The 27,542-nt window shown below is 30.8% G+C and overlaps 1 long non-coding RNA gene across 1 annotated transcript; it reads left to right on the top strand.

Moving 5' to 3' along the window:
* The first annotated feature begins 871 nt into the window (after positions 1-871).
* LOC130729234 (uncharacterized) lies at positions 872-25,947 on the top strand. Its single transcript, XR_009015914.1, has 7 exons — positions 872-1,116; positions 1,202-1,279; positions 1,857-2,091; positions 2,848-2,912; positions 3,370-3,516; positions 3,995-4,142; positions 24,581-25,947. It is a non-coding gene; the product is annotated as an uncharacterized LOC130729234 (long non-coding RNA).
* The last annotated feature ends 1,595 nt before the right edge of the window (positions 25,948-27,542 follow it).

A 27,542-nucleotide genomic window follows, 5' to 3' on the forward strand; every position in this document is an offset into this window, starting at 1 on the left:
GTTTTATACACCCTCCGGTCAAATATATAAGCAAAAATAACTTTTTAAGTTCATTCATTTAATGAATGTATCTAGACTTTAATAATAGCTAGATACATTCATTAAATGAATGAATCTAAAAAGTTATTTTTGCTTATATATGTGACCGGAGGATGTATATTCGTAAAGTTTTTATTCTCAATATAATCTTAGAACACATATTTTGTTTCATTTATTTTCTTTTTCTCAAAATTGATAGTAGCTACTAGTGATTAAATTAATTTAGTATAATTTAGTACTCCCTCCGTTCCAAAACTATTGTAATTTTAGTTTTTTCACTAAGTTTAAGAGTTCATTAATTGATGTTATAATTTGACTGAAACACCCTTATTTAATATGAGTTATATAAAAGAGAGAGAATGAAAATTATTGGTTAACTAATTGGTGAGAATTATGATTGGTGGAAATAAGATGTGGTACTTGGGAGATACAATATTAAATGAGGGCATGGATGGAAGAGAATGAGATAAAGTGCTTTGAAAATGTAAAACAACAATGGTTTTGGAACAAAACAAAAAAGCTAAAATTACAATAGTTTTGGAACGGAGGAAGTAATTAATAACTTATTTTTGTTGCAAGAAAGGAGACAGACATTTGATTTGTTTTGGGCATAAAACGACATAAGATTGAGTGAACGGAGTCGCGTGAAAAGAAAGTCATTACTTTTGACTATAAACGACATTGGTTTTGTTCATAAAACGACAGATAGATTAACAAAAGCGCGTCGCGTGAAAAGAAAGCACACAAGAAGCGCGTTGCGTGAAAAGAAAGTCACTAGTTATTTATGAGTGTATAAATAGCATGTACAGTCAATGCTTCCCTTTCCAAAACCCCTTTACTTCACTCACTCACTCACAGTCATGCGACCACCGAGAATTGAGACGGTTATTGCGGCGGCGCAATTGCTTCCGCCGGTGGCGTCTTTCAAATCCCTAGAAGTAGAACACGCTGATCGCTGCTTTCACTCACTCGTCGACCACGCCGTTTCTTGGCTTCCACCCTCAACCAACCTTCAATCGCTGCTTTCACTCACTCGTCTCTCTGTTTTCTTTCATCTTCTTCGACCACGCCGCACAGGTATATGCTTCCCCCCTCAACAAACCTTCAATCTCAACCCTAACATTAGGGTGAATATTCACTCATGGCTTTCTTGATTCAATAGGAAAGGATCAAAAGATTGGGAGCGACAACACCGCTCCTCCTCCTCCGTCTCCGTTCTTGTTGTATTCACCGTGTCCAGGTAACCTTTTCTTTTTGCAATTGTTGCCTCTAGGGTTATTCAACACTTCTTCTTCCATCTTCTTCGTTTTCTTGCTCTGAATGTTATTAAATCAAGATTTTGATTTCTTTTTGGTATTTTGATGTTTCTTCCACTTTTCATTGTTTGTAATGTTTGGTATAGTACATGTTACATGTTTCTTCCACGTTTTCTTGCTCTGTCATGTATGTTTCCACTCCATGGTTTAGATTTCCATATCCACTATAATTTAACTTGCTTGTGTTACCGTGGAGAAACTAATTAACTACTGAGCCCCTTGTACCAATTACAATGGTGAGGAATGTAGTTAATTCTATCCCAGGACTTAGGAAATGTCTAGATTTACGGCAATAATTCTATAATTACTGAAATTTAAGAACTTTATTGCTGGCTGCACATAGCCACTTCGTGATTCATAAAATATTAATATCTATTAGACATTAACTGTATAATATCTCAAAGTTAAAATATTACTTCTGTTGTATTTTTTCTCTCTATATGCATGAATGTCAAATCACTCAGCTTTGTTGCTGATATTCATTTGCTTGTAACTTTGTAGGTTGGGTCATACCATGCATCTTCATTATTGGTAGCATCCAGACCTCCAACTCCAGGAGTTCTTAGTTGAGGAATTGGTTGGGAAGGTCTTTCTAGTGTCTTGGCCGGTCTCTGGGGAACTGGAGCTGTGTCTACAACTTCAACGGGAAACGTTCGCACAATTGCTGTGACTAAATTTGGAAGCCACAGGGCAGTTCAACTGGGTGCATGCTTTCTGATAGTGTTGTCTCTTGTGGGTAAGTTTTTATGATCTCTTTGTGTTCTTGGATCTAACCTTCACCAGAAATACACTTAATATATGAGCAACAAGTTACTGGAATAATAACCGACAAGCCATTTGGATTATAAGCATTGTTGATAGTTCTCAGTAGGCCAATTGTCTTGTGTAAAGCATGCTATGTTTTCAAGCATAATTTTTTTCAAATCATGCTTCCTAAAGAATGAGAGTAAGTAGAATTGTAACAAATGCTTCATTAATTTCATTTATTGTTACATTCCACTGAAATCTTAGTTTTTGGTCATGTCAGTTCTTGTCCAAACAAATGGTTACTGCAATATGTACTTGATCAATAATTTCCAAAACAACAGATTTTGTGGTCCTAGTCTTATTAGTACTAAATATTTGAGTATGTCAAATTATATAGTAATGTGATAATTTATAGGTTTCTGTGAATATTTAGCTTGAGAGACAGTGGGAGGAAGTCAAATCTCACGTAGGATGTTTGACACTCATATATAACCACACTTTTGATAGCATTATGGGATTACATTAGGTATGTTACTTTAATTTTGACCAGACAATGATATCCACCTGTTGCTTTTGCTAAAGCTGTCATACCTTAGATATAAATGTAAATTATCTCAAGAGTATGATGGTAGGAAAAAAAAATGGCAAAAATGGCTAAGCTAAGTTATGTTAACATTTGCACTAGTGGATGTGCCATGTATATGAAATATTTTCTTTCTAACTTTTTTTGATATTATCTTGATAGTGATGGCGATGGAGTCCCAAGCTGAAGCTCTGGGGCAGTTGACAAGTGATGATCTTGAAGGGAAGGTATTGTAGTAGCTGTTTATATACCTTCTGAGTTTATATGTATGAATTTTATGTTTAGCTTGAAAATGAAAGAATACAAATGAAAAAGAAGAAAACCTTGGTTTATTTTATTTTAATTTATTATTAGGGGAAATGGGATCATAGTAACTAAGCCCAATTATATTTTATACAAAGAAAAGTTGATGTTTAAAATGATTGAAATTGAGATCTTCATCGTAGCTAGATTCAGTATGCTTGTCAGTCGGTTTTTAGTGAATATATGCAAATGAGGTGTTAGAGGCAGTTTCCCCTTTATTTTAACAATTTTGTTTTATGTGAGTATATTATAGTAAAACATGTCACTGGTTTGATTTCACTGGGGGAATTACAGATTATAATTTTCTTTCAAGATTTGTGATGATAAAAGTTCATGTCTGGCTCCTATGCTTTCAATAAAATGATATTTGTTTCTGTACAGGTCGAGTAGATTTGTCAGATGTGAAGTATCAAGTGTTGTTTTCACGGAAGAATGGTTATACAGGATTCATGTGTAGCATGAGAGATGCTAAGATGTCATTGTTTCTGGTTGAGATTTGAGAATGAAAGGTTACTACACTGATTCCAGGTTAGCATGTGTCATTTTTTTGGTATCTTTTTTTAAATTAAGAATGTATTTTAGACTTTTTTTAAGGATATTGATGGAACTTTAGGGTAGATAACATGTTTATGTAGATCCTCATTGTGGGTGCTGGCGGGTTGGATTCATGCTTTGAATTGAAATTGATAGAACATTAGGGGTTAAATAACATGTTTATGTAGATCCCAATTGTGGTGCTGGCTTGTTGAATTTATGCTTTGAATTGAAATTGATGGGACATTTAGGTTAGATAACATGTTTATGTAGATCCCTATTGTAAGTGCTGTCTGTTTGCATTCATGCTTTGAATTGAAATTGATGAAACATTAGGGTAGATAACATGTTTATGTACCTTTGAATTGAAATTGAAAGGACATTTAAGTTAGCTAACATGTTTAGGTATATCCTCATTGTGGATGCTGTCTGGTTGCATTCATGTTTTAAATTGAAATTGATGGAACATTAGGGTAGATAAAATGCTTATGTTGATCCCCATTGTGAGTGCTGTCTGGTTGTCACGGAAGAATGGTTATACGAGATTCATGTGTAGCACGGGAGATGCTAAGATGTCATTGTTTCCGGTTGAGAATGAAAGGTTACTATGCGGATTCCAGGTTAGTAAGTGCCATTTTTTTAGTAATTTTTTTTAATTAAGAATGTATTCTAGACCTTTTTTTTTATATTGATGGAACTTTAGGGTAGACGACATGCTTATGTTGATCCTCATTGTGAGTGCTGGCTGGTTGGATTCATGCTTTAAATTGACATTGATGGAAAATTAGGTTAGATAACATGTTCATATAGATTGTTTGCATTGAAATGTGTTTGCATTGCAACTTTTGTAAGAAACCTTATTTGCATAACAATCATTTTACACTTTGTTACATTGAAAGCATTTTAGCATATGTTCACATTGACACTTGTTTGCATTTAAACATTTTTAGCATATTTCACATTAAAATCTTTTTAGGATATGTTTGCATTGCTACTTATTTGTATGAAAATCTTTTAAGCATATAAATGAAATCTTGTATTGATACTTGTTTGCATTGAAACATTTTTAGCATAAGTTTACATTGAAAACTTTTTGCATATGCTAGATTGATACTTGTTAGCATTGAACTCTTTTTTAGCATGTAAGTGAATCTTTTTTGCATTAAACTTATGTTGCAATTATTTGCATTTAAACCTTTTAGCATAAGTTGAATTGATACTTGATTGCATTGAAACCTTTTTAGCATAAGTTGAATTGATACTTGATTGCATTGAAACCTCTTTAGCATTTAAGTGAATCACCTTTTGCATTGAAATAATTTTGCGCTTATTTGCATTGAAAACTTTTAGCATAAATTGGAATAATACTTGATTGAATTGAAATCTTTTTACCATTAGTTTGCATTGAAAACTCTTTTGTATATGTTACGTTGATCCTTATTTGCATCGAACTCTTTTAGGCATACAAGTGAAACCTTTTTTTCATTGAACTCATTTTGCACTTATTTGCATAGAAAACCTTTTAGCATAAATTAGATTGATACTTGATAGCATTGAAACTCTTTTAGGCATATAAGTGAAACCTTTTTTGCATTTAACTCATTTTACAATTATTTGCATTGAAAATCTTTTAGCATAAATTGAATTGATACTTCATTGCATTGAAACTTTTTTCCATTAGTTTGTATTGAAAACTCTTTTGCATATGTTAGATTGATTCTTGTTTGCATTGAACTCTTTTAGACATATAAGTGAAACCTTTTTTGCATTGAACTCAAGTTGCACTTATTTGCATTGAAACTCTTTTAGCATAAGTTGGATTGATACTTGATTGCTTTGAAACCATTTTAGCATAAGTTTGCATTGAAAACGTTTTGTATATGTTAGATTGATACTTGTTTGCATTGAACTCATGTTGCACTTACTTGCATTGAAACCCTTTTAGCATAAGTTTTGTTGATAATTGATTGCATTGAAACCTTTATAGCATTTAAGTGAATCACCTTTTGCATATATAGATTGATACTTGTTTGCATTGAACTCTTTTAGGCATATGAGTGAAACCTTTTTTGCATTGAACTCATTTTGCATTTAATTGCATTGAAACTCTTTTACCATAAGTTGTATTCATACTTGATTGCATTGAAATTTTTTTAGCATAAGTTTGCATTGAAAACTTTTTGCATATGTTAGATTGATACTAGTTTGCATTGAACTCATGTTGCACTTACTTGCATTGAAACGCTTTTAGCATAAGTCGTATTGATACTTGATTGCATTAATCACCTTTTGCATTGAAATAATTTTGTACTTATTTGCATTTAAAACTTTTAGTATAAATTGGAATAATACTTGATTGGATTGAAACCTATTTACCATTAGTTTGCATTGAAAACTCTTTTGCATATGTTACGTTGATACTTATTTGCATCGAACTCTTTTAGGCATACAAGTGAAACATTTTTTTCATTGATCTCATTTTGCACTTATTTGCATTGAAAACCTTTTAGCATAAATTGGATTGATACTTGATTGCATTGAAACTCTTTTAGGCATATAAATGAAACTTTTTTTGCATTTAACTCATTTTCCACTTATTTGCATTGAAAACCTTTTAGCATAAATTGGATTGATACTTGATTGCATTGAAACTCTTTTAGGCATATAAGTGAAACCTTTTTTGCATATAACTCATTTTACACTTATTTGCATTGAAAATCTTTTAGTATAAATTGAATTGATACTTGATTGCATTAAAACTTTTTTCCATTAGTTTGCATTGAAAACTCTTTTGCATATGTTAGATTGATTTTTGTTTGCATTTAACTCTTATAAGTATATAAGTGAAACCTTTTTTGCATTGAACTCAAGTTGCACTAATTTGCATTGAAACTCTTTTAACAAAAGTTGTATTGATACTTGATTGCTTTGAAACCATTTTAGCATAAGTTTGCATTGAAAACGTTTTGCATATGTTAGATTGATACTTATTTGCATTAAACTCATGTTGCACTTACTTGCATTGAAACCCTTTTAGCATAAGTTGTGTTGATAATTGATTGCATTGAAACCTTTATAGCATTTAAGTGAATCACCTTTTGCATTAAAATAATTTTGCACTTATTTGTATTGAAAACCTTTTAGCATAAATTGGAATAATACGTGATTGAAATGAAGCATTTTTACCATTAGCTTACATTGGAAAGTCTTTTGCATCCTTGTTTGCATTGAACTCTTTTAGGCATATGAGTGAAACCTTTTTTGCATCGAACTCGTTTTGCATTTAATTGCATTGAAACCCTTTTACCATAAGTTGATACTTGAATGCATTGAAATTTTTTTAGCATAAGTTTACATTGAAAACTTTTTGTATATGTTAGATTGATTCTAGTTTGCATTGAACTCATGTTGCACTTACTTGCATTGAAACGATTTTAGCATAAGTCGTATTGATACTTAATTGCATTAGCACCTTTTTAGCATTTAAGTGAATCACTTTTTGCATTGAAATAATTTTGCACTTATTTGCATTGAAAAATTTTAGCATAAATTGAAATAATACTTTATTGAATTGAAACATTTTCACCATTAGTTTGGATTGAAAACTCTTTTGCTTATGTTACGTTTATACTTATTTGCATCGAACTCTTTTAGGCATACAAGTGAAACCTTTTTTTCATTGAACTCATTTTGCACTTATTTGCATAGAAAACCTTTTAGCATAAATTAGATTGATACTTGATAGCATTGAAACTCTTTTAGGCATATAAGTGAAACCTTTTTTGCATTTAACTCATTTTACAATTATTTGCATTGAAAATCTTTTAGCATAAATTGAATTGATACTTCATTGCATTAAAACTTTTTTCCATTAGTTTGCATTGAAAACTCTTTTGCATATGTTAGATTTATTTTTGTTTGCATTGAACTCTTTTAGGCATATAAGTGAAACCTTTTTTTCATTGAACTCAAGTTACAATTATTTGCATTGAAACTCTTTTAGCGTAACTTGTATTGATACTTGATTGCATTGAACTCATGTTGCACTTACTTGCATTTAAACCCTTTTATCATAAGTTGTGTTGATAATTGATTGCATTGAAACATTTATAGCATTTAAGTGAATCACCTTTTGCATTGAATTAATTTTGCATTTACTTGCATTGAAATCCTTTTAGCATAAGTTGTGTTGATAATTGATTGCATTGAAACCTTTATAGCATTTAAGTAAATCACCTTTTGCATTGAAATAATTTTGCACATATTTGCATTGAAAATCTTTTAGCATAAATTGGAATAATACTTGATTGGAATGAAACATTTTTATCATTAGTTAGATTGATACTTGTTTACATTGAACTCTTTTAGGCATATAATTGAAACCCTTTTTGCATTGAACTCATTTTGCATTTAATTGCATTGAAACCCTTTTACCATTAGTTGTCTTGATACTTGATTGCATTGAAATTTTTTTAGTATAAGTTTGCATTGAAAACTTTTTGTATATGTTAGATTGATACTAGTTTGCATTGAACTCATATTGCACTTGTATTGAAACCCTTTTAGCATAAGTTGTGTTGATAATTGATTGCATTGAAACCTTTATAGCATTTAATTAAATCACCTTTTAAATTGAAATAATTTTGTACTTATTTGCATTGAAAACCTTTTAGCATAAATTGGAATAATACTTGATTGAAATGAAACATTTTTTCCATTAGTTTGCATTGAAAACTCTTTTCCATATATTAGATTGATACTTGTTTGCATTGAACTCTTTTAATCATATAAGTGAAACCTTTTTTGCATTGAACTCATTTTGCATTTAATTGCATTGAAACTCTTTTACCATAAGTTGTATTAATACTTGATTGCATTGAAATTTTTTTAACATAAGTTTGTATTGAAAACTTTTTGTATAAGTTAGATTGATACTAGTTTGCATTGAACTCATGTTGCACTTACTTGCATTGAAACGCTTTTAGCATAAGTCGTATTGATACTTGATTGCATTAACACCGTTTTAGCATTTAAGTGAATCACCTTTTGCATTGAAATAATTTTGCACTTATTTGCATTGAAAACTTTTAGCATAAATTGGAATAATACTTTATTGAATTGAAACTTTTTAACGATTAGTTTGCATTGAAAACTCTTTTGCATATGTTAGGTTGATACTTATTTGCATTGAACTCTTTTAGACATATAAGTGAAACATTTTTTGCATGGAACTCATTTTGCACTTATTTACATTGAAAACCTTTTAGCATAAATTGGATTAATACTTGATTGCATTGAAACTCCTTTAGGCATATAAGTGAAACATTTTTTGCATTAAACTCATTTTGCACTTATTTGCATTGAAAATCTTTTAGCATAAATTGAATTGATACTTGATTGCATTGAAACTTTTTTCCATTACTTTGTATTGAAAACTCTTTTGCAAAAGTTAGATTGATACTTGTATGCAATGAACTCTTTTAGGCATAAAAGTGAAAACTTTTTTGCATTGAACTCATGTTGCACTTATTTGCATTGAAACTCTTTTAGTATAAGTTGGATTGATACTTGATTGCTGTAAAACCATTTTAGCATAAGTTTGCATTGAAAACTCTTTTGCATATGTTAGATTGATACTTATTTGCCTTGAACTCTTTTAGGCATATTAGTGAAACCTTTTTTGCATTAAACTCATTTTGGACTTATTTGCATTGAAAACCTTTTAGCATAAATTGGAATAATATTTGATTGCATTGAAACCTTTTTACCATTAGTTTGCATTGAAAACTTTTTTGCGTATGTTAGATTGATACTTGTTTGCATTAAACTCTTTTAGGCATTTAAGTGAAACCTTTTTTGCATTGAACTCATGTTGCATTTATTTGCATTAAAACACCTTTTAGCAATAGTTGTATTGATAATTGATTGCATTGAAACCTTTTTAACATAAGTTTGCATTGAAAACTTTTTGCATACGTTAGATTGATACTTGTTTGCATTGTACTCTTTTAGGCATATAAGTGAAACCTTTTTTGCATTGAACTCATTTTGCATTTATTTGCATTGAAACCCCTTTTAGCAATAGTTGTATTGATAATTGATTGCATTGAAACCTTTTTAATATAAGGTTGCATTGAAAACTTTTTGCATATATTAGATTGATACTTGTTTGCATTGAACTCTTTTAGGCATATAAGTGAAACCTTTTTTGCATTGAACTCATTTTGCACTTATTTGCATTGAAAACCTTTTAGCATAAATTGGATTGATACTTGTTGAATTGAAACCTTTTTACCATTAGTTTGCGTTGAAAACTCTTTTGCATATGTTAGAATGATACTTGTTTGCATTGAACTCTTTTAGGCATATAAGTGAAACCTATTTTGTATTGAACTCACGTTGCACTTATTTTCATTAAAACACTTTTAGCATATGTTAGATTGTTACTTGTTTGCATTGAAACCTTTTTAGTATAAGTTTGCATTGAAAACTTTTTGCATATGTTAGATTGATACTTGTTTGCATTGAACTCATGTTGCACTTACTTCCATTGATACCCTTTTAGCATAAGTTGTATTGATACTTGGTTGCATTGAAACCTTTTTAACATTTAAGTTAATCACCTTTTGCATTGAAGTAATTTTGCACTTATTTGCATTGAAACTTTTTTCCATTAGTTTGCTTTGAAACCTTTTTCCATTAGTTTGCATTGAAAACTCTTTTACATATGTTAGATTGACATTTGCATTTAACGCTTTTAAGCATATTAGTGAAACCTTTTTTGCATTAAACTCATTTTGCACTTATTTGCATTAAAAACTTTTTAGCATAAATTGAAATGATATTTGATTGCATTGAAACCCTTTTAGCATAAGTTGTATTGATACTTGATTTGCATTAAAACTCATGTTGCACTTATTTGCATTGAAAACTCTTTTGCTTATGTTAAATTGATACTTATTTACATTGAACTCTTGTTGCACTTACTTGCATTGAAACACTTTTAGCATAAATTGTATTGATACTTGAATGAATTGAAATCTTTTTAGCATTTAAGTGAATCACCTTTTGCATTGAACTTATTTTGTATTCATTTTCATTGAAACCCTTTTAGCATAAGTTGTATTGATACTTGATTGCTGTGAAACCTTTTTAGCATAAGTTTGCCTTGAAAACTTTTTGCATATGTTAGATTGATACTAGTTTGCATTGAACTCATGTTTCACTTACTTGCATTAAAACTCTTTTAGCATAAGTTGTATTAATACTTATTTGCATTTAACTCTTTTAGGCATATTAGTGAAAACCTTTTAGCACACTTATTTGCATTGAAACTCTTTTAACATAAGTTGTATTGATACTTGATTGCTTTGAAACCATTTTAGCATAAGTTTGCATTGAAAACTCTTTTGCATATGTTACGTTGATACTTATTTGCATTGATCTCTTTTAGGCATATAAGTGAAACTTTTTTTGCATTGAACTCATTTTCCTCTTATTTGCATTGAAATTTTTTTAGCATAAATTGGATTGATACTAGATTGCATTGAAACTCTTTTAGGCATATAAGTGAAACCTTTTTTACATTTAACTCATTTTACACTTATTTGCATTGAAAATCTTTTAGCATAAATTGAATTGATACTTGATTGCATTGAAACTTTTTTCCATTAGTTTGCATTGAAAACTCTTTTGCATATGTTAGATTGATTCTTGTTTGCATTTAACTCTTTTAAGCATATAAGTGAAACCTTTTTTGCATTGAACTCAAGTTGCACTTATTTGCATTGAAACTCTTTTAGCATAAGTTGTATTGATACTTGATTGCTTTGAAACCATTTTAACATAAGTTTGCATTGAAAACGTTTTGCATATGTTAGATTGATACTTGTTTGCATTAGACTCATGTTGCACTTACTTGCATTGAAACCCTTTTAGCATAAGTTGTGTTGATAATTGATTGCATTGAAACCTTTATAGCATTTAAGTGAATCACCTTTTGCATTGAAATAATTTTGCACTTCTTTGCATCTAAAACTTTTAGCATAAATTGGAATAATACTTGATTGAATTGAAACCTTTTTACCATTAGTTTGCATTGAAAACTCTTCTGCATATATTAGATTGATACTTGTTTGCATTGAACTCTTTTAAGCATATAAGTGAAACCTTTTTTGCATTTAACTCATTTTCCACTTATTTGCATTGAAAACCTTTTAGCATAAATTGGATTGATACTTGATTGCATTGAAACTCTTTTAGGCATATAAGTGAAACCTTTTTTGCATTTAACTCATTTTACACTTATTTGCATTGAAATTCTTTTAGCATAAATTGAATTGATATTTGAATGTATTGAAACTTTTTTCCATTAGTTTGCATTGAAAACTCTTTTGCATATGTTAGATTGATTCTTGTTTGCATTTAACTCTTTTAAGCATATAAGTGAAACATTTTTTGCATTGAACTCAAGTTGCACTTATTTGCATTGAAACTCTTTTAGCATAAGTTGTATTGATACTTGATTGCTTTGAAACCATTTTAACATAAGTTTGCGTTGAAAACGTTTTGCATATGTTAGATTGATACTTGTTTTGCATTAGACTCATGTTGCACTTACTTGCATTGAAACCCTTTTAGCATAAGTTGTGTTGATAATTGATTGCATTGAAACCTTTTTAGCATTTAAGTGAATCACCTTTTGCATTGAAATAATTTTGCACTTATTTGTATTGAAAACCTTTTAGCATCAATTGGAATAATACTTGATTGATATGAAACATTTTTACCATTAGTTTGAATTGAAAACTCTTTTGCATATATTAGATTGATACTTGTTTGCATTGAACTCTTTTAGGCATATAAGTGAAACCTTTTTTGCATTGAACTCATTTTGCATTTAATAGCATTGAAACCCTTTTACCATAAGTTGTATTGATACTTGATTGCATTGAAATTTTTTTAGCATAAGTTTGCATTGAAAACTTTTCTGCATATGTTAGATTGATACTAGTTTGCATTGGACTCATATTGCACTTACTTGCATTGAAACGCTTTTAGCATAAGTCGTATTAATACGTGATTGCATTAACACATTTTTAGCATTTAAGTGAATCACCTTTTGCATTGAAATAATTTTGCACTTATTTGCATTTAAAACTTTTAGTATAAATTGGAATAATACTTGATTGAATTGAAACCTTTTTACCATTAGTTTGCATTGAAAACTCTTTTGCATATCTTACGTTGATTCTTATTTGCATCGAACTATTTTAGGCATACAAGTGAAACCTTTTTTTCATTGAACTCATTTTGCACTTATTTGCATTGAAAACATTTTAGCATAAATTGAATTGATAATTGATTGCATTGAAACTCTTTTAGGCATATAAGTGAAACCTTTTTTGTATTTAACACATTTTACACTTATTTGCATTGAAAATCTTTTAGTATAAATTGAATTGATACTTGATTGATATGAAACATTTTTACCATTAGTTTGCATTGAAAACTCTTTTGCATATGTTAGATTGATTATTGTTTGCATTTAACTCTTTTAGGCATATAAGTGAAACCTTTTTTACATTGAACTCATTTTGCATTTAATTGCATTGAAACCTTTTTACCATAAGTTGTATTGATACTTGATTGCATTGAATTTTTTTTTAGCATAAGTTTGCATGGAAAACTTTTTCCATATGTTAGATTGATACTAGTTTGCATTGAACTCATGTTGCACTTGCATTGAAACGCTTTTAGCATAAGTAGTATTGATACTTGATTGCATTAACACCTTTTTAGCATTTAAGTGAATCACCTTTTGCATTGAAATAATTTTGCACTTATTTGCATTTAAAACTTTTAGCATAAATTGGATTAATACTTGATTGAATTGAAACCTTTTTACCATTAGTTTGCATTGAAAACTCTTCTGCATATATTAGATTGATACTTGTTTGCATTTAACTCTTTTAAGCATATAAGTGAAACCTTTTTTGCATTTAACTCATTTTCCACTTATTTGCATTGAAAACCTTTTAGCATAAATTGGATTGATACTTGATTGCATTGAAACTCTTTTAGGCATATAAGTGAAACCTTTTTTGCATTTAACTCATTTTACACTTATTTGCATTGAAAATCTTTTAGCATAAATTGAATTGATACTTGATTGCATTGAAACTTTTTTCCATTAGTTTGCATTGAAAACTCTTTTGCATATGTTAGATTGATTCTTGTTGGCATTTAACTCTTTTAAGCATATAAGAGAAACCTTTTTTGCATTGAACTCAAGTTGCACTTATTTGCATTGAAACTCTTTTTGCATAAGTTGTATTGATACTTGATTGCTTTGAAACCATTTTAACATAAGTTTGCATTGAAATCGTTTTGCATATGTTAGATTGATACTTGTTTGCGTTGAACTCATGTTGCACTTACTTGCATTGAAACCCTTTTTGCATAAGTTGTGTTGATAATTGATTACATTGAAACCTTTATAGCATTTAAGTGAAATACCTTTTGCATTGAAATAATTTTGCACTTATTTGTATTGAAAACCTTTTAGCATCAATTGGAATAATACTTGATTGATATGAAACATTTTTACCATTAGTTTGAATTGAAAACTCTTTTGCATATATTAGATTGATACTTGTTTGCATTGAACTCTTTTAGGCATTTAAGTGAAACCTTTTTTGCATTGAACTCATTTTGCATTTAAATTTTTTAGCATAAATTGGAATAATACTGGATTGGATTAAAACCTTTTTACCATTAGTTTGCATTGAAAACTCTTTTGCATATGTTACGTTGATACTTATTTGCATCGAACTTTTTTAGGCATAAAGGTGAAACCTTTTTTTCATTGAACTCATTTTGCACTTATTTGCATTGAAAACATTTTAGCATAAATTGGATTGATACTTGATTGCATTGAAATTCTTTTAGGCATATAAGTGAAACATTTTTTGTATTTAACTCATTTTCCACTTATTTGCATTGAAAATCTTTTAGCATAAAATGGATTGATACTTGATTGCATTGAAACTCTTTTAGGCATATAAGTGAAACCTTTTTTACATTTAACTCATTTTACACTTATTTGCATTGAAAATCTTTTATCATAAATTGGATTGATACTTGATTGCATTGAAACTCTTTTAGGCATATAAGTGAAACATTTTTTGCATTTAACTCATTTTACACTTATTTGCATTTAAATTTTTTAGCATAAATTGGAATAATACTGGATTGGATTAAAACCTTTTTACCATTAGTTTGCATTGAAAACTCTTTTGCATATGTTACGTTGATACTTATTTGCATCGAACTTTTTTAGGCATAAAGGTGAAACCTTTTTTTCATTGAACTCATTTTGCACTTATTTGCATTGAAAACATTTTAGCATAAATTGGATTGATAATAGATTGCATTGAAATTCTTTTAGGCATATAAGTGAAACATTTTTTGTATTTAACTCATTTTCCACTTATTTGCATTGAAAATCTTTTAGCATAAATTGGATTGATACTTGATTGCATTGAAACTCTTTTAGGCATATAAGTGAAACCTTTTTTACATTTAACTCATTTTACACTTATTTGCATTGAAAATCTTTTATCATAAATTGAATTGATACTTGATTGCATTGAAACTTTTTTCCATTAGTTTGCATTGAAAACTCTTTTGCATATGTTAGATTGATTCTAGTTTGCATTTAACTCTTTTAAGCATATAAGAGAAACCTTTTTTGCATTGAACTCAAGTTGCACTTATTCGCATTGAAACTCTTTTAGCATAAGTTGTATTCATACTTGATTGCTTTGAAACCATTTTAACATAAGTTTGCATTGAAAACTCTTTTGCATATGTTACGTTGATACTTATTTGCATCGAACTCTTTTAGGCATACAAGTGAAACCCTTTTTTCATTGAACTCATTTCGCACTTATTTGCATTGAAAACCTTTTAGCATAAATTGGATTGATACTTGATTTCATTGAAACTCTTTTAGGCATATAAGTGAAACATTTTTTGCATTTAACTCATTTTACACTTATTTGCATTGAAAATCTTTTAGCATAAATTGAATTAATACTTGAATGCATTGAAACTTTTTTCCATTATTTTGCATTGAAAACTCTTTTGCATATGTTTGATTGATTCTTGTTTGCATTTAACTCTTTTAAGCATATAAGTGAAACCTTTTTTGCATTGAACTCAAGTTGCACTTATTTGCATTGAAACTCTTTTAACATAAGTTGTATTGATACTTGATTGCTTTGAAACCATTTTAGCATAAGTTTGCATTGAATACTTTTTGCATATGTTAGATTGATACTAGTTTGCATTGAACTCATGTTGCACTTACTTGCATTGAAACGCTTTTAGCGTAAATCGTATTGATACTTGATTGCATTAACACCTTTTTAGCATTTAAGTGAATAACCTTTTGCATTGAAATAATTTTGCACTTATTTGCATTTAAATTTTTTAGCATAAATTGGACTAATACTTGATTGGATTGAAACCTTTTTACCATTAGTTTGCATTGAAAACTCTTTTGCATATGTTACGTTGATACTTATTTGCATCGAACTCTTTTAGGCATACAGGCGAAACCTTTTTTTCATTGAACTCATTTTGCACTTATTTGCATTGAAAACATTTTAGCATAAATTGGATTGATAATTGATTGCATTGAAACTCTTTTAGGCATATAAGTGAAACCTTTTTTTTGCATTGAACTCATTTTCCACTTATTTGCATTGAAAACCTTTTAGCTTAAATTGGATTAATACTTGATTGCATTGAAACTCTTTTAGGCATATAAGTGAAACCTTTTTTGCATTTAACTCATTTTACACTTATTTGCATTGAAAATCTTTTGCATAAATTGATACTTGAATGCATTGAAACATTTTTACCATTAGTTTGCATTGAAACCTCTTTTGCATATATTAGATTGATACTTGTTTGCATTGAACTATTTTAGGCATATAAGTGAAACATTTTTTGCATGAAACTCATTTTGCATTTAATTGCATTGAAACCCTTTTACCATAAGTTGTATTGATACTTGATTGTATTGAATTTTTTTAGCATAAGTTTGCATTGAAAACTTTTTGTATATGTTAGATTGATACTAGTTTGCATTGAACTCATGTTGCACTTACTTGCATTGAAACGCTTTTAGCATAAGTCGTATTGATACTTGATTGCATTAACACCTTTTTAGCATTTAAGTGAATCACCTCTTGCATTGAAATAATTTTGCACTTATTTGCATTGAAAACTTTTAGCATAAATTGGAATAATACTTTATTGAATTGAAACCTTATTACCATTAGTTTGCATTGAAAACTCTTTTGCATATGTTACGTTGATATTTATTTGCATCGAACTCTTTTAGGCATACAAGTGAAACCCTTTTTTCATTGAACTCATTTTGCACTTATTTGCATTGAAAACCTTTTAGCATAAATTGGATTGATACTTGATTGCATTGAAACTCTTTTAGGCATATAAGTGAAACCTTTTTTGCATTTAACTCATTTTACTATTATTTGCATTGAAAATCTTTTAGAATAATTTGAATTGATACTTGATTGCATTGAAACTTTTTTCCATTAGTTTGCAGTGAAAACTCTTTTGCATATGTTAGATTGATTCTTGTTTGCATTGAACTCTTTTAGGCATATAAGTGAAACCTTTTTTGCATTGAACTCAAGTTGCACTTATTTGCATTGAAACTCTTTTAGCATAAGTTGTATTGATACTTGATTGCTTTGAAACCATTTTAGCATAAGTTTGCATTGAAAACGTTTTGCATATGTTAGATTGATACTTGTTTGCATTGAACTCATGTTGCATTTACTTGCATTGAAACCCTTGTGTTGATAATTGATTGCATTGAAACCTTTATAGCATTTAAGTGAATCTCCTTTTGCATTGAAATAATTTTGCACTTATTTGCATTGAAAACCTTTTAGCATAAATTGGAATAATGCTTGATTGAAATGAAACATTTTTACCATTAGTTTGCTTTGAAAACTCTTTTGCATATATTAGATTGATACTTGTTTGCATTGAACTCTTTTAGGCATATAAGTGAAACATTTTTTGCATTGAACTCATTTTGCATTTAATTGCATTGAAACCCTTTTACCATAAGTTGTATTGATACTTGATTGCATTGAAAATTTTTTAGCATAAGTTTGCATTGAAAACTTTTTGTATATGTTAGATTGATACGAGTTTGCATTTATTTGCATTGAAAACCTTTTAGCATAAATTGAAATGATATTTGATTGCATTGAAACATTTTTACCATTAGTTTGCATTGAAATTTTTTTTGAATATGTTAGATTGATATTTGTTTGCATTGAACTCTTTTAGACATATATGTGAAACCTTTTTTGCATTGAACTCATGTTGCATTTATTTGAATTGAAACCCTTTTAGCATAAGTTGTATTGATACTTGATTGCATTGAAACCATTTTAGCATAAGTTTGCATTGAAAACTTTTTGCATATGTTAGATTGTTACTTGTTTGCATTGAACTCATGTTGCACTTACTTGCATTGAAACGTTTTTAGCATAAGTTTTATTGATACTTGATTGCATTGAACCTTTTTAGCATTTAAGGGAATCACCTTTTGCATTGAAATAATTTTGCACTTATTTGAATTGAAAAACTTTTAGCATAAATTGGAATAATACTTGATGGAAATAAAACCTTTTTAACATTAATTTGTATTGAAAACTCTTTTGCATTTGTTAGATTGATACTTGTTTGGATTGAACTCTTTTAGACATATAAGTGAAACCTTTTTTGCATTGAACTCATTTTGCACTTATTTGCCTTGAAAATATTTTAGCATAAATTGGATTGATACTTGATTGCATTGAAACTCTTTTAGGCATATAAGTGAAACCTTTTTTGCATTGAACTCATGTTGCACTTATTTGCATTGAAACCCTTTTGCTATAAGTTGTATTGATACTTGATTGCATTGAAACCTTTTTAGCATAAGTTTGCATGAAAACTTTTTGCATATGTTAGATTGATACTTGTTTGCAGTGAACTCTTTTACGCATATAAGTGAAACCTTTTTTGCATTGAACTCATGTTGCACTTATTTGCATTGAAACCATTTTTGCATAAGTTGTATTGATACTTGATTGCATTGAAACCTTTTTAGCATAAGTTTGCATGAAAACTTTTTGCATATGTTAGATTGATACTTGTTTGCATTGAACTCATGTTGCACTTACTTGCATTGAAACCCTTTTAGCCTAAGTTGTATTGATACTTGATTGCATTGAAACCTTTTTAGCATTTAAGTGAATCCTCTTTTGCATTGAAATAATTTTGCACTTATTTGCATTGAAAATCTTTTAGCATAAATTGGAATGATACTTAATTGAATTAAAACATTTTTATCATTAGTTTGCATTGAAAACTATTTTGCATATGTTAGATTGATACTTGTTTGCATTAAACTCTTTTAAGAATATAAGTGAAACCTTTTTTTCTTTGAACTCATGTTACACTTATTTGCATTGAAACCCTTTTAGCATAAGTTGTATTGATACTTGATTGCATTGAAAACTTTTTAGCATTCAAGTGAATTCTCTTTTACGTTGAAAACATTTTGCACTTATTTGCATTGAAAACCTTTTAGCATAAGTTGTATTGATACTTGATTGCATTGAAACCTTTTTATCATTAGTTTGCATTGAAAACTCTTTTGCATATGTTAGATTGATACTTGTTTGCATTGAACTATTTTAGGCATATAAGTGAAATCTTTTTTGCATTGAACTCGTGTTGCACTTATTTGCATTGAAATCCTTTAAGTATAAGTTGGATTGATACTTGATTGTATTGAAATCTTTTTAGCATAAGTTTGGATTGAAAACTTTTTGCATATGTTATATTGATACTTATTTGCATTGAACTTTTTTTAGCATTTAAGTGAATTCTTTTTTGCATTGAACTAATTTTGCACTTATTTGCAATGAAACCTTTTTGGCATGTAAGTGAATCCTTTTTTGCATTGAAATCATTTTCCACTTATTTGCATTGAAAACATTTTAGCATATGTTTGATTGTTACTTGTTTGCATTGAAACCTTTTTAGCATAAGTTTGAATTGGAAACTTTTTGCATATGTTAGATTGATACTTGTTTGCATTGAACTCTTGTTAGCATGTAAGTGAATCCTCTTTTGCATTGAAATCATTTTGCATTTATTTCCATTGAAAACCTTTTAGCATTAGTTGGATTAATACTTGATTGCATTGAAACCTTTTTAGCATAAGTTTGCATTGAAACTTTTTGCATATGTTAGATTGATACTTGTTTGCATTGATCTCTTTTTAGCACATAAGTGAATTCTTTTTTGCATTGATATCATTTTTTCCACTTTTTTGAATTGAAAACATTTTAGCATATGTTGGATTGTTACTTGTTTGCATTGAAACCTTTTTAGCATAACTTTGAATTCAAAACTTTTTGCATTTGCTAGATTGATACTTGTTTGAATTGAACTCTTTTTTAGCATGTAAGTGAATCCTTTTTTGCATTGAACTCATGTTGCACTTATTTGCATTGAAAACCTTTTAGCATAAGTTAGATTGATACTTGATTGCATTGATACTTTTTAGCATGTTAGTGAATCCTTTTTTGCATTAAAATCATTTTGTACTTATTTGCATTGAAAATCTTTTAGCATATGTCGGATTGTTACTTGTTTCCATTGAAACCGTTTTAGCATAAGTTTGCATTGAAAACTTTTTGCATATGTTAGATTGATACTTGTTTGCATTGAACTCTTTTAAGCGTTTAAGTGAAACCTTTTTCGCATTGAACTTATGTTGCACTTATTTGCATTGAAAACTTTTTATCATAAGTTGTATTGATACTTGATTGCATTGAAACTTTTTTAATATTTAAGTGAATCATTTTTTGGGTGCCCACTAGGATGGACACTTTTGAAACCGGTCCACCGGTGGACCGAGGGTTATATTAGTAATTTACTATTGATAAAAAATATATAAAAAAAATTCCAATCATCCAAGTTCATAGCTTCATTAGCATTTCTTGCGTTTGGCTTGCACGGTTGTCTGCAACCTATATCTCATATTTTATCTGTCATCTAGAGGTGCATGTGGCCCCTGGTTCCTTTCATCATATTGCACCATGAAAAATCTGAAAGCTGGATTGCATGATCCATCCTCTTTCTACCAAAATTGCTATATATCAAATAATCAAATAAAATCAAAGAAGCAGATTCACTCTGGACTCAGATTCAAATCTAGGTTCATAGGATCAGAATTCTCCTCCCCCGTCACAGCTTGAATGTCCAAATTAGAGGTGAATTAGAAAGAAGCTTGCTTTGTTACAAATTGCCAAGAACAAATTACACAAAGAAGAAAAAAATAATAAAAAAGAGGGGAAAATTGAAAAGGATGATTTTTTACCCGAAAAATATAATCTTCATTACAAATCGAAGAAACCCATGTTTGAGGGTGGGGATTGATTCGAGAAAACCATGTTAATTGATAAAATTGACGAATCATAAAAGAAAAATAGTTAAAATTTGGGAAATAAACCCTAATTCTCCTCACTCACCCCCCTCTCTCTCTCTCTCTCTCTCTCTCTCTCTCTCTCTCTCTCTCTCTCTCTCTCTGTTGTTGGATTTGCAGATGAGGGAAGATTCAAGAAATGTGAGGGTGGGAGAAGAAAGATTTGCTACTAGTGGGGACAACACAACATATCCCTACCACCATCGTTCCACAGCTGTGTGGGTTAAACCATTTTCGTCGATCTGGTGAGGAAGAGAGAAGAAGGGTTTAGAGTTAGAGAACAAAACGCAGAATTGAATGATTGGGATTTGAATCAGACCTGCGCTCCCATCTCAGATCTCTTTGTCCCCTTCCATCGCCATAACATCAAAGGAAGCAAAACGCAACATGCCGACTTGCTTTGTGAGTGAAACGAACCAGTATAATAGTTGTACCTTTGTGCCAGATCGACGACGACAGATCTGAAATCACCAACGCAATTCCTTCTTCCTGAACAAGTTCAGTTTTTGAAGGTGCAGGACGATTCGTCCTCGCTGTTCCGGCGCAGGTGGATAACTGTGGGTTGGTTGGAGAAGATGAGGAGGGGTTATAAATTTACATTTTTATCATTTTCATCATCATTCAATCCTAACCATCCAATAAAAGAATATTCTAAGATTCTCAGATCTAACGGCATATGATAATGGTCCACCGGTGGACCAATAATAAAAGTGTCCACCCTAGTGGGCACCCATTTTTTGCATTGAAATCATTTTGTACTTATTTGCATTGAAAATCTTTTAGCATAAGTTGGATTGATACTTGATTGCATTGAAACATTTTTAGCATAAATTTGCATTGAAATTTTTTTGCATATTTTATATTGATACTTCTTTGCATTAAACTTTTTTTTGGCATTCAACTCATTTTGCACTTATTGTGAAAAAAGAAACAAGAAAGCACATAGAAGGAGGTGAGATAGTGAGCACCCTTCTTCAAGGGGCAATTTTCGAGAGAGAAATGTTTTACTTTGTGTTGAATGTGAATTGATGCATAGGTTAAACAAACAAAGAGAGACATTGTGTTATGTTGGGTTACAGTAGCACTGATGACATGGTAAATATTTTATTGAGTTTGACATACGGAAAGTGATTTTATTATGTGACTAGGTGCCATAAGTCAAATGGTGGGTAACTAGTAGTTGAACTTGAATGGTTTTATTATGTGACTAGAGAGACAAAGGGGATATTTTCGGTAAGAGCTTATCTAGTGATCTGTAGTTAAAGATAGTTGCCGGAAGTCGATTGATGAGGTTAACTAGATAATGTACAACGAAGGGACTGTAAATTATTGGTAAATGAATATAATATAGAAGGGCCCTTGTCAAATTTAATGTCTCTGTGTTTTCTTCCAATAGTGGAATTTTATTTTTGGGTTTGCACAAGAGGTTTGATGAATAATGCATATACTATTATATAAAAATATGGCATTTTGAACTCTACTCTGTTATCAGAACTTGTGGTGTCATTTTGGTGTCAAGTCGGGCTGCCTCTAAATTGATAAATTTACAAATTATAGATCTGGTTTCATATTTGGATTTTGTAGTTATAACCAAACGTGTCCTGTGAATCATCAACAATTGATAGTAATGGTGACCATTGATAGAGGGCATAGAAATTGAACCCTATATATGTTTATGCGAATTAAATTAAAAGCTTTATTTGTTTTGGTGGCATTGATAGAAAATGGTTATTTGCACTGCGTATCTAGGTGATAATAAATTACATGCACTAATTTTCTTAGTTTGATTTATGGAAAATGATTAGAGTTGTGAAGTGCAGTAGATGAGGGATGTCATGATATGTGGTGCCATAAGTTAAATGATGGGGAGGGGATTGCTTATAGTATCTATTTACGTGAAAGGTAAAAGTAATATGTTGTTGTAGAAGGTATTAAGTCGATGAACTTTAGCTTGCCCCTACAAAATACATGATAGTGTAAAAATTAGGTGACAAATTTGTACTTTATGGATATTACTTTATAGATGGAGATAAATTTGTACTTAAGAGAAGGAGCATTTGAGACATGGGTTAGATAGAAGTGAGAAAATAAGATGGATCCTGAATTATTGGCATTTAATGGTAGGTTTATATGGCAACTTGATATTGATAAGGGTTATGGTCGTATAAGTGTAGAAAAGAGACAGTAGCACCCGTATCTAAGACCTGAAGTACTGAGGTAATTGAATGTTCTTATTGTGTGACATGTGAGATTGTGTTATGCTGGATTTCAGTTGCATTGATGTGCTAGGTTATCTATGATGCAAATCAATCTTAGAACTTTCATCAATAAGAACTCCTGTAGTGATTTATAGTTATGAATAGATGTGGGAAGTCAATTAATGAGGTGAACTTGATGACATACAATGAAGGGCCAAAAATAATCATCGGTGAATGAAAATGATAGAGAAGGGTCTTAGTCACATTTAATCGGTTTGAACGCACACGAGGTTTGATGAATCATGCATTTGGTATTAGATAAATTTTGCATATTGAATTCGACACCATTTTCTGACTAAGACCATATGATGTTAATTTTGGCGTCCAGTTTGTTGGCCACTAAATTGACATTTGCGGAAAATAGCTCTCGTTTCATATTTGGGTTTAGCAATTATAACCAAATGTGTCTGTGAAATCATTAACAATTGTCAGAAAGTAATGGTGAGATGTGACCATAAATTCAGGATGTAGATAATCACCCCTATATGTCTATTGAATTAAATCAAAAACTTTATTTGTTTTGGTGCCACTGATAGAAAATGGTTATTTGTGCTGCTTATTTAGGTGACATGAATCAGGGACACCATTTTTATTGAGTTAATTTGATGTGTGAATAAAATTTACAGAGTTGTTGAAGAGTATTAGGAGAGGGTTCTCCTAGTTTATGGTGCCATAGGTTAAATTGATCGGGTATTGGATTGCTTATAGCATGTATTTCCATGGTGAAATTCAGCATGCCTAATCATACTTGAGGAGTAAATGTTTTGTAAAATACAATAAGATGGTGTTGAAATGGGTGACCTGTGTTAATTATTTTAAGTTATGGTTTTCGAATGTCGACTATTACTTACGTGTGTGTTTTTGTTCAATTTTGAAAAGAGTTTTTTATTTCTTAACATACAAGTGGAGAGAGATCTTGACATCTCTTTTAAAATAAGTGAATTTCCGATGTGAAGTATGCAGAAACCTTAGCTTAAAGCTCAGGCACCTTGATATTTAGCACACAGTGACAAAAGTATATATGGCAGACCATTATTAATGTAAATGACTACGGATAATCTATACTAGTAGTACTCACTTGAAGAAGCCGTGGGTTTGCTAAACATTTGTTTTGACTCTGTATCAGCTAAAATGGAACATCACATGATGTTCTATGTTTTATGTGGAACAGTATAAATAGAGGTGTTTAACTGGTTTTGTCTAGGTAACTGCAGGAGAATATCTTTTCTCGAAGCAAGTGACAATAAAGGAGATGCCAACATGAAAAAAATTTCCGGAAGGGATAATTGAGGCTAAAAGGTTTGTTGTATTGTTATCTAAATGTAGCTCATTTTGCACTGTCTTGATATTCGATTTTTTTATGAGAATTAACAAACACAAAATAATGGCTTTCGTATCCCTTATTTACAACCATGAGTTATATAAGTGGAGAGAGTCCTTATAAACTTAATGCCTAAAGAGGCAGTGAAAGGATACTTGGAGGAGTCATGTCTAGTACTCAATGTCTAACGAGTCAGTGAAATAATACAGGAGAAGTCCTTATAAACTAGTGAGGCAGAGTCCTTATAAACTCGTGAGGATGAGTCCTTATAAACTCGATAGGAGGAGTCTTCCTTATAAACTCGTGAGGAGGAGTCCTTATAAACTCAATACCTAAGGAGGCAGTGAAATAATACTTGAAGGAGTCCTGGATAATAACTCAATGCATGAAGAGGCAGTGAAACAATACTTGGAGGAGTCTTGAACAATACTCAATGCCTGAAGACAGAGTCAAATAATACTTGGAGTAGTCCTGTCGAATACTTATTGGGAGAAGTCATGGTGAATACTTGTAAGGAGAAGTCCTTGATACTTGCATAGTGAAATCCCTGTGTTGCAGGGGACTGGATGTAGCCCTATTATTTTGGGGCGAAACAGTATAAAATTGTCTGTGTGCATCGTCTACTTTACTCTCTCTCACTTCCGCTGCACCAAACGATATTGACCACGAGAAATATCTCTCTATTCTTTGGAAATCCAAAATTTTGAACGACACAATTCAAACCCCATTTTCTTGTGCTACTCTGATTTCAACTTCACACCCTTCTTTTTCTTTTTTCGAATTTTATAACCCTTTTTTGTGTTGTTTCATTTTCATTGATTATTCTAGAATGGGTATATATACATATATATTTTTTCCCAATTTGTTTAAAGCCTCAATTTAACATTAACAAATGACACAACACAAAACAAAAGTGTCAAAGAAAGATTAAATATCTATGCACCGTTAGTGTAAATTTTATTTACACTTACATTAAATTGAATTTCGTCAAATTAGAAAATATGTTTCTATTTTATTTTAAACTAAAAATGAATATAACTATCTCTCTTACGTGACATATATTAATTGAATGCCAGTGTAATATAGTTTTACACTGACTGTACATGTCCATTAAACAAAAAAATTAAACAAGTGGTAAAACCCAATGAAACCCACATTAGCCATCAATTGTTTTTGGGTTAAATATGCTATTCGTCCCTGAACTTAAGCGAGATTTTGGTTTCCACCACTGTACTAAAATTTCATAGTTTTTCATCTCTTAACTTTTTAATCTGTTTGATTTTCGCCCTTTGACCAGTTTGACTGATGATTTGACATGTCAACATGTAGGTAACAAGTGATGTGTGATGATACGTGTAGGTTTTAGCTGATGTGTTAAATTTTTTTAAATTAGAATTTTTTGTATCCCACCTAGGCTCAATCACATAATTTATTTTTTTACTAAACCCAAATCATTTCTAGGGTTCTTAGTGAGATCAGAGGCTAGGGTGGAAACCAAAATCTCGCTTTAGTCAGGGACGTTAAACAGTTTTAATTTTTTTTATCATACTTTCCAGAATCCGACAAATCCAAATCATTAGCCCAACGAGAGCGGTCTTGTATTTTATTTCTTAAAATAAGATCAGATTGAGCTTTTATGGCCCGAATCTAATTCAATCTGACCATTGCCAAGCTCTGTATAATGGGCTCTCGGCTCTTTTGAGTTGAATGATATAAGCCGTTTTTCTTATAAAAAAATTAGAAAACATTCAAAGAATATCTATAACTTCGACAAAAAATAATAATAATAGTAATCAATTACTTAAAAATTAAAAATTGAATTCATGGTGGGTCCCGTTCTGCTGAAAATCCTAGCTAGAAGGTGAGAACTAAAGTGCTAGCTAATAGCCTCTTTTTCTTTAATTTCCCTTTCCGATTTCTTTATCAGAGAAATGTTTACATTTTATAGTACATATATGCTGGCACGTTTGCTTGCATATGAATTATGGAACCATCTTTATCAACAAGAATAATATCTTCATGTTCTATTCTTTCACGTCCCAACCTAACAGACAAGGTTTCCATGCATATATATAATGTGCAAAGTACAAACCATTATCAATTTATACTACTCCATCACCTCAATATGTCGTACAACTCCACGGGGGCGACACGGCTGGGGCGACGGAGAATCCCCATACACACGACCCTCTACTGGGGCTACAAGGTGAACATACTGTTCCATTGCTGGCCCGGAAATAGCGCCGCCATGTACGCGGTGGCGCTAATGCTCGTGTTCGCCATGGCGGTATTGGTGGAGTGGCTTTCCTTCACCAACATTGTGAAGCTCAAGCCCGGGGGTTCAAACCACGTCGTTGAGGCGCTCCTTAAGACGGGGCTCTACGGCGTGCGTTCCGGGCTTTCTTACTTGGTAATGCTGGCCGTCATGTCGTTTAATGGCGGCGTTTTCCTCGCCGCAATTGGCGGCCACGTCATTGGTTTCTTGATTTTCGGTACGCAGGCCTTCCGGAAGAAGTCATTAGGCGGATTGGATTCTTCAAAACTGTAGAATTTGGTCCGTTTGGAAAGCAGTGACGCGCTACCGTTGGATGGATATGAATCCAGCGATTCAAAACTGATTCATCGTTAGGGTGTTCTTTTTTCTGAATTCTTGGTGAAATTTATTTTACAAAAATGGTACCAAAATGTTGGACTTCTGCCTTGCTGCAATGCCAACCTGCCAACAAAAAGATAGTATGTTGGTGTTTTTACTTTTGAGTTACAAATAACAAGAATTGTCATTTGACACGTATTCAACACTTGGTTGTGTATACTCATATTTTAAGTTTAATTGTGAAGTGCAAAA

Source organism: Lotus japonicus, chromosome 1 (genome assembly GCF_012489685.1).
Source record: "Lotus japonicus ecotype B-129 chromosome 1, LjGifu_v1.2".
Taxonomy (NCBI): Eukaryota; Viridiplantae; Streptophyta; class Magnoliopsida; order Fabales; family Fabaceae; genus Lotus; species Lotus japonicus.